General features: G+C 41.9%; 1 protein-coding gene across 3 annotated transcripts in view; it reads left to right on the top strand.

Moving 5' to 3' along the window:
• Positions 1-3,783: 3,783 nt before the first annotated feature.
• The window catches only part of rhbdf1a (rhomboid 5 homolog 1a), a 30,292-nt gene continuing 20,200 nt past the window's right edge, over positions 3,784-13,875 (top strand). For 2 of the 3 annotated variants that reach the window (XM_079365916.1, XM_079365914.1), the window contains exon 1: positions 3,785-4,372. The gene's annotated coding sequence lies outside the window, so the exon portion shown is untranslated. Of the gene's footprint in view, positions 4,373-13,875 lie in introns of all 3 variants that reach the window. The other variant, XM_079365915.1, reaches the window with a different exon arrangement.

The following is a 13,875-nucleotide window of genomic DNA, read 5'->3' as shown; positions in this document are numbered from 1 at the left end:
CTCCTCATTGCAGTTTTAAGAGGATGGTTGCTGTATGTATTTGTTATGCTATTATTCATTTTCAAATGTTGAAGTTTTGGTAAAATAAAAACCCAATTAAATAGTACATTTTGTTCAAAAAATATACACCGATCTCTAAGTATTTGTTTGTAGTCTAGAACAAAAGGCTGCTATTGATTTGAGGTCAAGAACATGGCTGAAAAAAATAAACTAAAATGATGCCTCATGACCCCCCCCCCCCCCAGATGAAAATTAATGATTCATGATCAGTCTCTTTTTCTTTTCATTGCAGGTGGCTGAGTTCTCACTGGGAGGAGGAAACAGGGGGATTAGCCCCTGTGAGAGCTGATTAACACACTAGGAAAACAGAGGTTTATGGAGAAAATCTAGGATCTCATGCCCCAAAAAGATTTTAATAGAATAACTTATATATGAATATTATTTATGTAGCCATAATGTATCTTTTGGACTTGCTTTCCACAGATATAATTTAGTTGTTTCTGCAATATGGTAAATTCGTAAAGTCTCAATTGTAAAACAGAAATTACACTGCAGAATATCTTTTAAAGTACAAGGTGTGGTTTACACATCAATGGTTTTTAATTAACTGTTTCAAAGCCTAAATGTGAGCGCCAAAAGCAGTTTGAGCTGAAGACTAAAAAAGAAAAAACTCAGCCTACCAGCTGTTTGGTTTGTTGATTGAGCCTGCGCGCAATCTCCAGCCCCCTGACCTTTCCCGGTCTGCTCTGATAACAGCTTCCTTGTCTCATCTCACACCTGTGGCTCTCAGAGGGAGCAAGCAATGAGGGAGGGAGGCAGGCATGGAGGGAGGCATCGTACTGCTCTTATCACTAAAACAAGGGAGGTCTAACTCTTCCTAACGCGACCACACAGCAAACGTGTTCCCACCCTGTTTGATTTCTATAACAGCCTCCCTCTGCTGGATTGTTTTGCAGTGTCCGTTGAGTTTTGCACGCATAGCCCACAGTATGTGGTCTCATGGAATAAAAATCAGCAGGCACTTAGTCAATGACTTCAGACTTACTTTACTGTGATCAGCGCTCTTCTTGCCAAGTAAGCCTGAATGTGAAAACGTTTTTTTTTATTAAATTATTATTGTTTTTACTATAATTCAAAATCCTGACATGCGTTAATTCATAAAAAAAAAGACCAATGTTTCTTACCATGACATACTCGCTTGAACCACGAAAGCATCCTTCAGAAGTTCACATGCTTGTTAACACTATTTGACCTATAGTAAACCCTTTCACCCATACAACCGAGTGCCTCTCTGTGTTCCTTACACAGCAATGATGGTCTCCCCGTCATTTCTCCTGGTTGAAGAAGGAGGAAACGGTTTGACGATGTCCTCTTGGTTAAACATTACCCTTGCACTCAACTCTTTATCCTTGGCTGATTGATGGGTCTTCAGGGGGCCTTAAGTGCTCCTACATGTCCTGTGCCGCTTCCTAATTGCTGCCTTTGCCCCGTCTTCAGTCTTCCAGGGGGAAAAGTTTGCCATTAATTACCACAACTTCATGGTATATCAATCAGATAGTCCCAGTAGGCCTGCAAACAGCCCTGCAGAGTACTTGTAAACTCAATGATATCCGATAAAGTCACTCCTGTGGTGGAAATACCGCCTTTTGGCACATTCAGTTGCAAGTGTCTGATTTAGCTCTGTTTGCAGCGTTCCTATCTATCATGCTGACAGGGACGAGACCCATGGGTGCTGGACTGAGAGGAGGCTCGAGATTAGAGAAAAGATTTTTCTGTTTCATGCAGTGAACTACATGTGCAGCCTGGTGTGTGCTTGATGCACATTTGTTTGTCTACAATCATATTTAAATTGACAGATTTCTTCCTTGTTGAAGCTATTGAAAACAACAAAATAAAAGAAAACACGCGTGTCTTGCTACAGATTTGAATCACTACCACGAGGGAGGGGAGTTGCTGATAGTGTTTATTTGTGGAAGAGCTGCAGAGGAGGTGTTAAATGAAATCAAACCCACACTTTATACAACACAGTCCTTTTCATTTACTTATAATCTACTTTTTTAAACTACATTATACTACTATTTATAAGGAAAAACTTAATTTTATTAATAATAATGTTTATTTGGTATAGCACCTTTACATTACATGCATTATTGTTATGGATTTTAACTGAAGATTAAGCCTATGTACAATTGTTGTAACTCATTTGGGCGCCAGGTCAAATAATAACACTTGTGCTCTTGTGCTCTGTATTGAAAATGGCATTGTTATGGCATATTAAATACATTCTAATTTAAATAGGGTCCATCACAACTCTCTGGAAGGAGCCTTCTTCTGTCATGACTATCTAGTTTTGCTAATCATATTTTCCTCTTTTTTACTTGACTAAAATCTGAAATGCAGGACTTGTTGTAGTCTTTTACAAATTTCAAAAGTCCAAACAATTCAATCATCAGTTTGCTCCTTCTGCAACAATATCAACTGAAAAAACTCAAGCTGCACTTTAGTGAGTGTTCACGCAAACAAATAGTGTTCCCTGTCAGCAGAAAAGTGGGGTCATACTTATGTCTTCCTTTATTGTTATAGCAGACCTGCCCTGGCAGCCACGTTTAGTGTGGGATTTGGTCTTAATTGAGAAGAACATGAAAGCGGTCATGAAAGAGATGTTTCCCCCCGAACCGCTTGTGCCTCGAAACCTTATCTGAGGAGAAGTGCTTACTTGGTGCCCCCTGTCAGCACCTCAGAAACTCTCTGCCTCCTCACATCCATCTCTCTCCTGGAGAATGTTCCCAGGTGACTCAGAGCCTTCACTGAAACTATGATGGAATGCACGAAAATGGTCTTCTCATTAGAGCAGGAGCTTGTCAAAGGCTACCTAATACAGTAAAGTGGCTTTATGTCAAATATTTTCTTTTTTTTTTACCTGAATGCAAAAATAATTTTGAAGCTGCAATTTTATAAATGTTTTAATATCTATTGTATTAAAAATATCATGATTGAGAACACTGACGTTTAGGCTTCTCCACAGAGGAGGATTATGTGAAATGCCTTGAGCTCTGTAAATTGTCTCTTTTATTTAATATACCATGAGGTTTGAAGCTCAACCCATCACAAACAGACCCTTCCCCAGGACGGTATGACTCTGGTGTTATGTTGTATGTGGTGGCTCAATGATTTGTGGAGGATGCTCATGATTTTGAACACACCGTTCCCCCTTTATTCTTAATCATTACACCAGGGGCTTTGTAAACAAAAAGGGTCAAATTTAAAGTTTTGCTGCATGAAGGTTACACACTTTAAGAAAACAAGGTATAGGCCGATAACATCATTTATGTGTTTGCATTTGTTATTCTCAGCTAAACGTCGTTCAAGTATGTCATCATTGAGGTTATAAATCAGAGAAAACATATTCACCTTTGTACCAGATCACGTGCTTTACTGTCTTTATGGTCAATGTAATGCTTACTTTTCAGACTCTTCATCAAAGCTTTGACTCTTTCATTTGTCACTGTAGCCTATATGTGAACCAACTTGGTCAGACAGTGAAAATACATCATTATAACAATAGAACTATACAGTGTGTAAGTGTTATTTTAATTAAAACAATGTTAATGCACCTCTACTCTGTAATCGGGGCTTGACTTTTTGTGTGTGTGTGTGTGTGTGGGGGGGGGAGGCTGTTCTGCTGATTTCCTATATAAGTTATAGCCTGCATATCAAGCCCATCATGTTTAAAAACAGGTCTGTGTAGTCCACAGGTTGCTGTGATAACACCTGGAGGATCACGCAGGTTGTAGGTGGAGTCAGGGCAGCTGGAGAGAGAGAGAGTTTAACCCCGGGTTGAGTCTCCCAGCCCCCGCAGCTCTGGCGGAGTAACGCTTAGTCACTTCGGTTCACCGGGAGAAGCAGCGCCTCCCTGTGTACACACCGATTGGTTGGAGATCTTGACGGGCTCGCCTTTTCCCGTCTCCACAGAACCGTCTCCAGTCAAGGGCGGGGCTGACTCTCCGTCAAACTGAATTAGCCTACAACCGGCAGAAGAAAACTTAGCCCGGGTCGATCCATGGAGCAGTGTGGGAATGCTATATCCGTAGGTGGGGAGCAGAGAACCGGACAGCAGCCACATTTCGGTGTCATACATCAGCGTGGACTGCCTCTGCTGCTGCTGTGATCAGGAGTGACCAGATTTAACACCAAGGCACCGGGCTTGGTTTAAAAAACATCTGTGGGTTGGCCAAAGAAGCGCGTTTATTCCTGTTGACATTAGGATGATGTGACGAATCATTCATTGGCTGCTCGGGGAAAAAAAGAAAATCTGTGGAATCGGATTTTTTTTTTTAACTGCTGGAGATCATCTGAGCCGGTTGTTCTAAGGGTAAGTTGTGTCATTATTTCATGAATGTCTCCTGCGGGCTGCCATACGGAAGGCAGCGAGCCGCAGGAAGCGCTCGCGCGTCGTGATCGTGGAGGAGACGCGAGCTCACGAGTCGATTGGATGTTTTGCTCAAATGTTTAAAGACTAATGGAAATCCTTCACAGGCAGGTTAAGCATAGTGAGCAGGCGCAGCTCATTTGTGCTTCTTTTGGTGAAGTTTTTCACTGAAAAGTGCACAATTTAAAGTGCTCATGTAGACCCATTATTGGGTCTACCTACAGGCCTAATCACCTTTTATAAACGTGTGTACTCACTTAAGAGAGGCTGAAGTGGAATCAATAAACTGCGAAATTAGCCCCATTTACAAAAAAGGGAGTCTGAGAAGCTCAATAAGAATATTTTTTTAACTCAAACATCCAATTCAGAAGTAGACTTGTGTCAGAACCAGCATTAGAAAACAAAATATTACTTTAAGAGGTATAACATTTGGCAACATTACATCATCTTTTGGCCATTCTGGAGACAGATGGAGGTCATCAAGGCCTCATTGCAATTTAGAATGCAATGGAACCTACATGTGGGCTCATTGACATGACGGTGTTTTTGAACAACAGAACAATTTTGCAACACATCACGCATAAAGTCACACCATGACCTCACTCATCTTTGTCATCCACTTCCTCCTCCCCACTCTGCCTCCTTCTCCTACAGTCATCAGCAGTATCGGCATCATTTCGCTCGAAACGCTTGATTCACTATCACTACATTCTAGCATCTCGCAGGCGTTACATCGAGAACGAGAGCGTGGACAAAAGGAGCATCAAACTGAATTTACCCCATTCACCTCTGAACCCCAAAGTATTCTTTCTTCCTCAGATCTTTTATTTTCTTCTGAAATGTGGTTTTCATGAGGCAGTAACACACAGTGACTCCAAGTGAGTCATGGCAGACAGGCACAAAGGAAACTAATTCCACTAAATCATATGCATGGGGCCACCTGAATGTCTGGATTTGACTCATCTGAGGATGAAAGCATCATGGACAGCAACAAAAAGTGCAAACGTGTTGTCATGCGGAAGGTTACGCGCTCCAATGTCCTGCAATACCTGGCCAGACTGAAGCGAAACTGTGGACATACTGTAATAGAAACTGCTGAGTTATTTTGGCAGACAGGACACAGGACCACATGGCCTGGTTAGTGTGCCCAGTGTTCCTGAAACTGTATCACATGGAGGGAGGGGTTATCATGCTCTGGATGATGTAATCCCACCGATAAAGCAAGGCCTTTATGTGTGATAGTGACAGGCATGCTCATCCACTGTATCTCCAATATTCCCAATGTGTGTTTATGTGGGTGCATGTGGGTATATGTGATACTTGGAGTGAGCTGGGTGTAGTTCTGCTGAGGCCGGTGGACTATCTCGGCAGGCCCGTGTTGACCGGCTGGTATGTGAGTTTTCCAGGGGGGGGGGGGTTCTGAAGGGGGCCACACTGTAGTCATGCCTGTGTGACTCATGGCGCGGTGTCTGTCTATCTGTCAGTCTGGCCAAGCGCACAATCTTGTATGACTGCTTCATGGCGTTGACTTCAAAAGAGCTCCAGCCAGGAAAAGGATTTTACGCTCGGCGCTTATGCAACAACTTTATTTATTCTTTTAAGAGACTTTCTTTCCATATCTCCCAAAGCATGCATCACTTCTCAACACTGGCACTGTGATGTTTTTCATGTGCGGCCTAATCACTTCAAGATGATGAACCTAAAGGCAGGACACAGTATCTGATGTCCAGATTGCAGTCTTCAATTGGATTACATAGGAGCTACATATTTACTGAAAGAACCCCCCCCCCCCTGAAATCAGCCTTTTTTTCCCAAGCATGGGTGTACTCTTTGTGATTGTTAGTCATTGCCTTCAGCCCAGTGTGGACTGAGTGCGCTCTACAAATGAGCGTCACTGGGCTGAACAGTCCCGTGTGTGTGTGCGCGCTGAGCACATGCTTTTCCAAATAACTTAGGGCTGTTCCACCAGCAAACACATCTGCATCACGAGGGCCTGAGCGTTTGTTCACTTGGGAATCTTGTTTATCAGTTGACCTAAACGTTGCACGTCGTCAGATCTGCTCTGAACATACAGTACATTTCAGAAATAACACCATAGGTGGAAAGGCTGTGCTCATCATGTGCTCCTTGCGAAGACGCGCATCGATGCAGATGTTACAGAATCGATGTGGCTGCAAAGCTGTGACGACACTTTTGAAAGGGTGCAGTTCACTAGAACACCGTAGCCATGTATTTCTAGGATCTCTGCACTGGAACTGTTTTAGATTTTATTCTCAACAATAAAGACAGCTGTTGTAGTCAATTCTATGTAAGAAACGGTCATTATTCGAAGCCATTGTAAATCATGATATGGCCTCTTTATCGCCATACATATGGTATCATGGGGTTGTGGGAAATATCCAGCCCTGAGGTGGTACAACACACTGTAATATTTAATGGCAATAAATGTCTTGAATGAGACTACTTTATCAATATCATTTTCTGTGCTGCATACTTGTCCGTTGTTTAGCGTTTTTTACTTGTTGACATTTAGTTGAACTCTGTCTGGATACTTTAGCATAAAATAGATTAAAAATAAATAAAGTACAGGCTGCCAGATAGCCTAGCTGTTTTGCCAGGCCCCCAACCCGGCTGTTAGTTTGAATCCAACCTCGACCCTTTGCTGCATCCACTGTCTCCTCCCAGCAGTTCCTGTCACTCCTCAGCTCACTGATTCATCTCCCCGTTTATATCTGATAAGGATGCGTTTTCAAATATATCGGATCTTGACTTAAGAAGCCTTGTTTTCAGATGTTGCACTATTACACCACAGGGAAACGTAATACATGTCTTACCCGTCTTTTTTTTTTCTACTCATTTGACAAGAGTAGCCTACAACTCAAGATATGTTTCAGGTTTGAATCACTTTGATGTATTTTCTTGAATTTCAAATCAAATGATGTGGTTTTACGATTAGTTTATAACGATTGATCGCCTTCGAAAGAGTCTGTTTGTAAAAGCATTACGAGATTCATTGATGAAGCGGAGGATAAAATGTTTCTTCAGACTGTTATTTATCTGTCAGCAAAGTGTCGGCTCTGTGTGAAAAGTGTTCTAGTTAGCTGTCTCCTGTCTGCGCTGATTTGTGAATATGGGGCACGGCAGCAGCAGGCAGAGATGTCAAACATCTTAACCGACTTGTTCTGCTACTTTTAAAGACAATATGCACGGCTCCCTGCAGAAAATAATGCTTGAAACGGTTCTCACAACTGAACTCAAACCGAGGTTGTAGCTTGAAACGCATGTCAGGTGTGGTTTGTCAGGGACTGATGGTGAGAAAGCCCAGAGGCAGTGTTTGATCTTAACCATACTGGTGCTCGATCACTTCACTTCTTTTTTTTGTCTTTGATGTTGTTACGGATTTGACAGAGTTGTCAGGACAGGAAACTGTGTGTGTGTGTGTGTGTGTGTGTGTGTGTGTGTGTGTGTGTGTGTGTGTGTGTGTGTGTGTGTGTGTGTGTGTGTGTGTGTGTGTGTGTGTGTGTGTGTGTGTGTGTGTGTGTGTGTGTGTGTGTGTGTGTGTGTGTGTGTGTGTGTGTGTGTGTGTGTGCGTAAGGGGGGGAAGTGCAGAGCAAATGAATGCAAGACGGAATGAAAAACAAATCTACCATAACACCAGAGGGGAAAAAAGAAGAACTAACATGTGCATTTGTTGTTCATTAATTTGAATAGGTTACATTTTACTAGATGATATCATTATCCTTTTTAAAGGTACGATGCTCCATCTTGGAGTGCTCTCCCCTCTCACAGCTCGGTTGTGTGACAGCCGTTGCATTCAGTTGATTCGCATCCCATGACACTTCAACGCTGGCATGATACAGCGGCCGCCATGATGTTGAAGTCAGCTGTGATGTAATGCCATAATGCAGCAGCGGGGCTATTTCAGGTCCACCCCTGAGCCTCCAAGGCCTCTGTCTGCCAGCAGCCCACCCTGGCCCTTCTCTCATTCAGCACCTCATCTGTCATGAGCCTGACAGATTCTTGATCTGGCCATTCACAGAATTTACTAGAAACCTTTTGATACACAGGTTTGGAAGAAAATCAGAGGTGTGGTGACATTGAAAATACAGGTTACTATGAATTGTTTTCACAATTATCTGGTTTAGGCCAACATTAGGCTTTAGCAGGGATGAAAACATCTAATTTAGGGTTGGTATAGTTACAGGGTGTCGTTGCTCACGTAGCTTCTTTTTTTTCCCCTCATTGACTGGCTGGTTAACCTCAGGACAAAGCTCATTTTCCAGGCCTGTGGGAATGTTGTGGGTTTTTTTTTTTCTTTTCCTCAGAAGGCAAGTAATGCCTCTTTGAACTTTGATCTTCCGCTTGGAGTCTGAAGAGCTCTCAGAGGGCGTGTTTGGAGGTAACTCAATAAATATCTGTGTTGACAGGGGGCCTCGAGAGAGAAATATATGGTGCAGTTGAGTTGTCTTGCGAGGGGGAAATCCCATGATAGAAGGTTTTTTTTTTGTTTGAAAGCTTCCATAATTGCATAATAGCAGAACAGCAATATCAGCCTATAAAAAAAGTATGTTCTCTACAGGTGACTGATTAAGTTGCAGAAGTTATATTCTGAGATGTGCACACATGTGTACAGCATTTTTCACATTCTGCATGGCTACCCAAAAGTTGTTCATATTGACAAGAATTGTAGCCATTAGGCACGTTCTGTAAAACTTTCTTCGTTTGATGTGTTATAGTCGTGCTTGTTGTGCGATTGGTGTGTTCCAATGCATGCCGTAACAACACTGTGTCGCGTCTGTTTACTCTTTCTCAGATCATTGTCAGGCCAGAGGAATACATCCAAGAACAGCCTGACTGATACAGTATCCCCGCAGTGTTACAGCAGCTATGAGAGTGCAGTTTTAAATAGGATACCCCCCCCCCCCTCCCCCCACCATCACCCCTTTCCACTCTTCCTCCCGCCCCAATGTCTCTGGCACAGTCAGCCGCCATACCCAGAGGCTGTGAATCCTCATTGTGTATCACCAGACTGCAAGTTCCCTGAATGTGAACGCACACACACACACACACACACACACACACACACACACCAATATGTACTGTATATATTTATATATGACGGCTGACAGTGCCAGAGATTTTGGGGTGGTCTCACAAACGTAACGCACAATGGAACAAACTCACTGCAGGAGATTCCTGGTATGTGTTTTAAACTCCTCTCTTCTGATTTTGGCTCTCACTCTATTTTATTTTTTTTCCCCAGAAGATAGACATCATATCGTATCTTAATGATCTTCTGTCTTTACTGAACTTGAACCCCTTCAACTAAAAAACCGGAGCTGGACAAGGGGCAGCATCTTGACTCCTATATATGAAGCTTTATCCAAATCTATTATTTGTCAACCGGTTAGACTGCTTGATATATGTCAGTCGGACACATTGATGTGGCATCAAGTCAAGCACTGTTTGAACAAGTACCTGATTACTGTAACCTTCAGCTTTCCTTATTCCACTCCGTCTCTTACTATCACTCCTGTGCCAACTTTCCCTTCCAATTTGCCATCTGACAGCACTGGTAAAGCTGCATGCCAGGAGAAATGATGTAAAGCCTTTCATTTATAGTGCCTAGTTGATCACGCCCAGTTATAGTGAAGGCATAGCTCATGACTTTGAATGTGTGGTGAAACATACTCGCTCATAAAAACACATCAACTGTTGTGCAAATCTTAAGGAATTTTTTTTCCTGCAGATTGCCGGGGTTTCTACGCCCATGCTGTTAGTTTCACTTCTCTCATTTGGCCTGAATTAGACCATCTGTCGCCTCAGTCGCGTTACATTTCCTCATTGTGTTTTTCTGCAAGCTGCAGGACAGTATTTCTTGCTCTCAAACCAGCTGATTAAGACTGTGTCCCTCCATGAGTAGTGTGGGACTTGTGGAGGAAAACTGACCATATTTCCATTGACAGAGCAAATGAGGAGGCCTCCCCCTCACTGGGCTTGTGACAGTCCCAGAGGACGTGCCCCAGTCTTCTCAGTTCTTCCTGTGCCTTTGTCAGGAGTTTTCCACAGATCTAGTGGCCCAGCTGCATGGCTTCATTCATCATCCTTCCTCCCAGTCACCCTCGCTTTAATTTGTCCCAAGTTGGAGACCTTGGCTTCACCTCTGGGTGTTTCCCTCGGTGCTCTCTTACTTTCTGTCAGTGTTTGTTGTTTTAAGTGATTATTGCAGTAAGATTTTCATTTCTTGGATGGACAGAAACAAAAACTTTAGACATCAGTGTCATTTGCATAATCACCAGTCTTTTCGTATTTGGTCATTGCTGCAGTTTTGTACAAACTGCAAATAAAGCCTGAATTCTATCATTCACAGATGTTGCTTTTTTTTTGTCCTCTACATGTTGGTAGCACATTGCAGAAGAATCTCAGGAGGAGGCTGGTGTTGGGGGAAAGTTAACACTTGCATGAGTTTGCAGGTTGAACAAGTTCAAATAGTTTTCATGTTATAGTTAATTAGGCCATGTAATGTGAATGAGTGTAGTTAGTCCTGGGTTCATTGATTGATTCACTACAACATATGGATCTGACTGTTTCTTAGTATTGTAAAGTTTTTTCTCTCTGAGAACTGTCTTTGAAAGCTGCAAAACTTTCAGATACCCTTTGACATATCTTTATTTCTTTCAGGTAGCAACAAGTATTTCAACTTTCAGTACCTTAATTTAGTAACACCTATACAGTTTTTCCTCCAACAGAAAAAAGTGCAAGCAGGCAGTGTAAGAAGATTTTTTAAGGTGTCAGAGGTAAGATTTATCTCTCTGTTATAAATGAAGTGTGCTACACACATAGGCCTGTAATACACACATGCACAAACTACACTCAATCGAGAGGTGTGAGAATGAGGGGCTGCACACGAACTGGCACAGTCAGTTCAGAACTTTGCTACAGTACACCTTGGTTGTGCCTCTGGCACCTCATTAGCGTCCCAATTTCCATAATTTGGTCTCTACTAGGACTCTGTAATCCGTGGGTTCCGAACCCCAGTCCCTACAGTCTGGGTTACTGTCGCCACATAACTTCAAATTTAGCTAAATGTTTTCATGCAGCATTAAGTTAGCTGCTGCTGATGTTAGCCTAGCTTGTTTTGGAGTTTACGGCTTGTTCTGAAGTTCTCGCTGAACTCAGTCAGCCAATAAAACAATGATAGCCACCATATTAAATCCTTATTAGGTATACAGCTGTTAGATAATAGTTATTTTAACTACATACTTTTTTCATGTATGATATAGTTTTGCTCTGAACCCAAATATAAACAAGTAGCTTTTTTGGACTTTAGCACTTTTCTAGTCTTCTGACTACTCAAAGTGCTTTTTTTTAATTACAGTACACATAACATTCCCCCTTTCACATTACATGCACTAACTGGTGGCAGAGGCTCGCTATAGTTCAATTACAGGCCGATATCAAATTTTCCTTTTTTAAGTAAAATATCGAAAAAAGGTGTGTTTCATCAGTTAAATAACTTTTTGACAATGAGTGACTGTTTTGATATCATTCAGTTTTAGACAAAATCAAATCATTGACAACACAGACAGTGGCAGAAACTCAGTCTTGGTTTTACTGTGTCTCAGTGTTGCGTTCGACCCAGCTGACCACAGTATAGTACTTGACCGGCTGGAAACTTGGTTGGAGTTTCTGCCACAGCTCCAGGGACTTATTCGCGTAGGTAACTTCAAATCTTAGCAAACAAACATTTCTTGTGGAGTTCCCCAAGGTTCCATTCTGGGGCCTCTTTTTTTGTCTACATGCCCGCACTAGCTCAGATTTAAAAAAAAAAAAAAAAAGCTATCATTATAACTACACAGACGATACATAATACAATGTCACGAGGAGATCATGATCCTATGAAAGTGCATAGAGCAAATCAATGAGTGGATGTGCTAACATTTTCTCCAGCTGAACAAAGACAAAACCAGGTTGTTGTTTTTGGAGCAAAGGAGGAGCAACGAAGATTCAGCACGCAGTTTGAGTCAGTAAAACCTGGCCAAAATAAATCTGAGTGTAGTGAAGGACTTAGACCTAAATTTTCAAAGCCACATCAAGACGATTACAAAATCAACCTACCATCACCTGAAAAACATATCAAGAATTAGAGGACTTATGTCCCAGCAGGACCTGGAAAAAACTTGTCCATGCTTTTATCTTCAGTCGTCTTGATTACTGTAACAGTGTCTTTACAGGTCTGCCTAAAACATCAGTCAGACAACTGCAGCTGCTCCAGAATGCTGCTGCTAGAGTCTTTACCAAACCCAAGAACATGGATCACATCAATCCAGCTCTGAGGTCTTTACACTGGCAGCCAGTCTGTCAGAGAATAGGTTTTAAAATCCTGTTGCTGTTTTATATAGTGTTTAATAGCTTATGGCCAAAATACATGAGTGACCTCCTGATCAACTACAAACCGTCCAGACCGCTCACGTCGTCTGGTACAGGTCCACTGTCTGTCCCCAGAGTCAGAACCAAACATGGAGAAGCAGCGTTCAGTTTCTATGCTCCGTATATCTGGAACAAACTCCCAGAAAACTGCAGTACTCTTTCAGCTCTTTTAAATCCAGGTTAAAGACACACCTGTTTACAGCTGCCTTTAACTAATGAATTGTCATAAAGATTTTAATCCTTTACTCTGCACAGAAGCTTTTGATACTTTTCTTAGTCCTACTTTAAGTTATTGCATTTGAATTATTTTGACTTGAACATATTTTAAGTTTTAATCGCTTCAGGGATTTTAAATTTACATGACTGTCTAGTTATTGGAATCAGTATCAGGAAGGAAAATGGTCCTCATCTGATTTATTTAAAACAAAAGAAGAAAAAAAAAGGGGGGGAGGCTTACATGATGAGATTCCCACATTTGACACAGAGTATTTCACACCCTCTGCCAAGATGTATCATGACTCACATTTTTGCTCCAGCACTGATGGAGTAATGCTCGGACCCTCAGATTTATCCAGTGGGCTGCAATCAGAGACGGTGTTTGTTGTGTTTTATTTTATTCCGTTAATGCACAAAAGTCTGAACAGAGAGGATGTTGTGGTAGATGCTCAGGGAATTAATGTGTGTGCACTTTGCACCACATGCAGCGGTGGGAACTAGGGCGTATAGCTGTGAGGAAGCAACCATTTGTCTTCCATATGTCATGCCCTACCAGATAGAGTTAATGCAGGGAGGACACTTGCAGCTGCCTCCTGTTCTTTATTTTCTCATCCATATATGTGCTGTTGTAAAAGATGAAACAGATTCACGCACAGGATCTGTTAAATAAGCTAGTTGTTGTGTATGCTGCTCCATGTGATGAATATGTAATCTGTTCAAATAATTAGGTCTCTGCAAGTGTTGACTCAGCGAAAAATAAATGAAAGTCCTCCTACCTGTAAGACAATCCAGTTTATAAA

Source organism: Symphodus melops (assembly GCF_947650265.1).
Source record: "Symphodus melops genome assembly, chromosome: 17".
Classification (NCBI taxonomy): Eukaryota; Metazoa; Chordata; class Actinopteri; order Labriformes; family Labridae; genus Symphodus; species Symphodus melops.
Note: the sequence above shows the minus strand (reverse complement) of the source record. Positions and strands in the feature narration are given on the sequence as shown.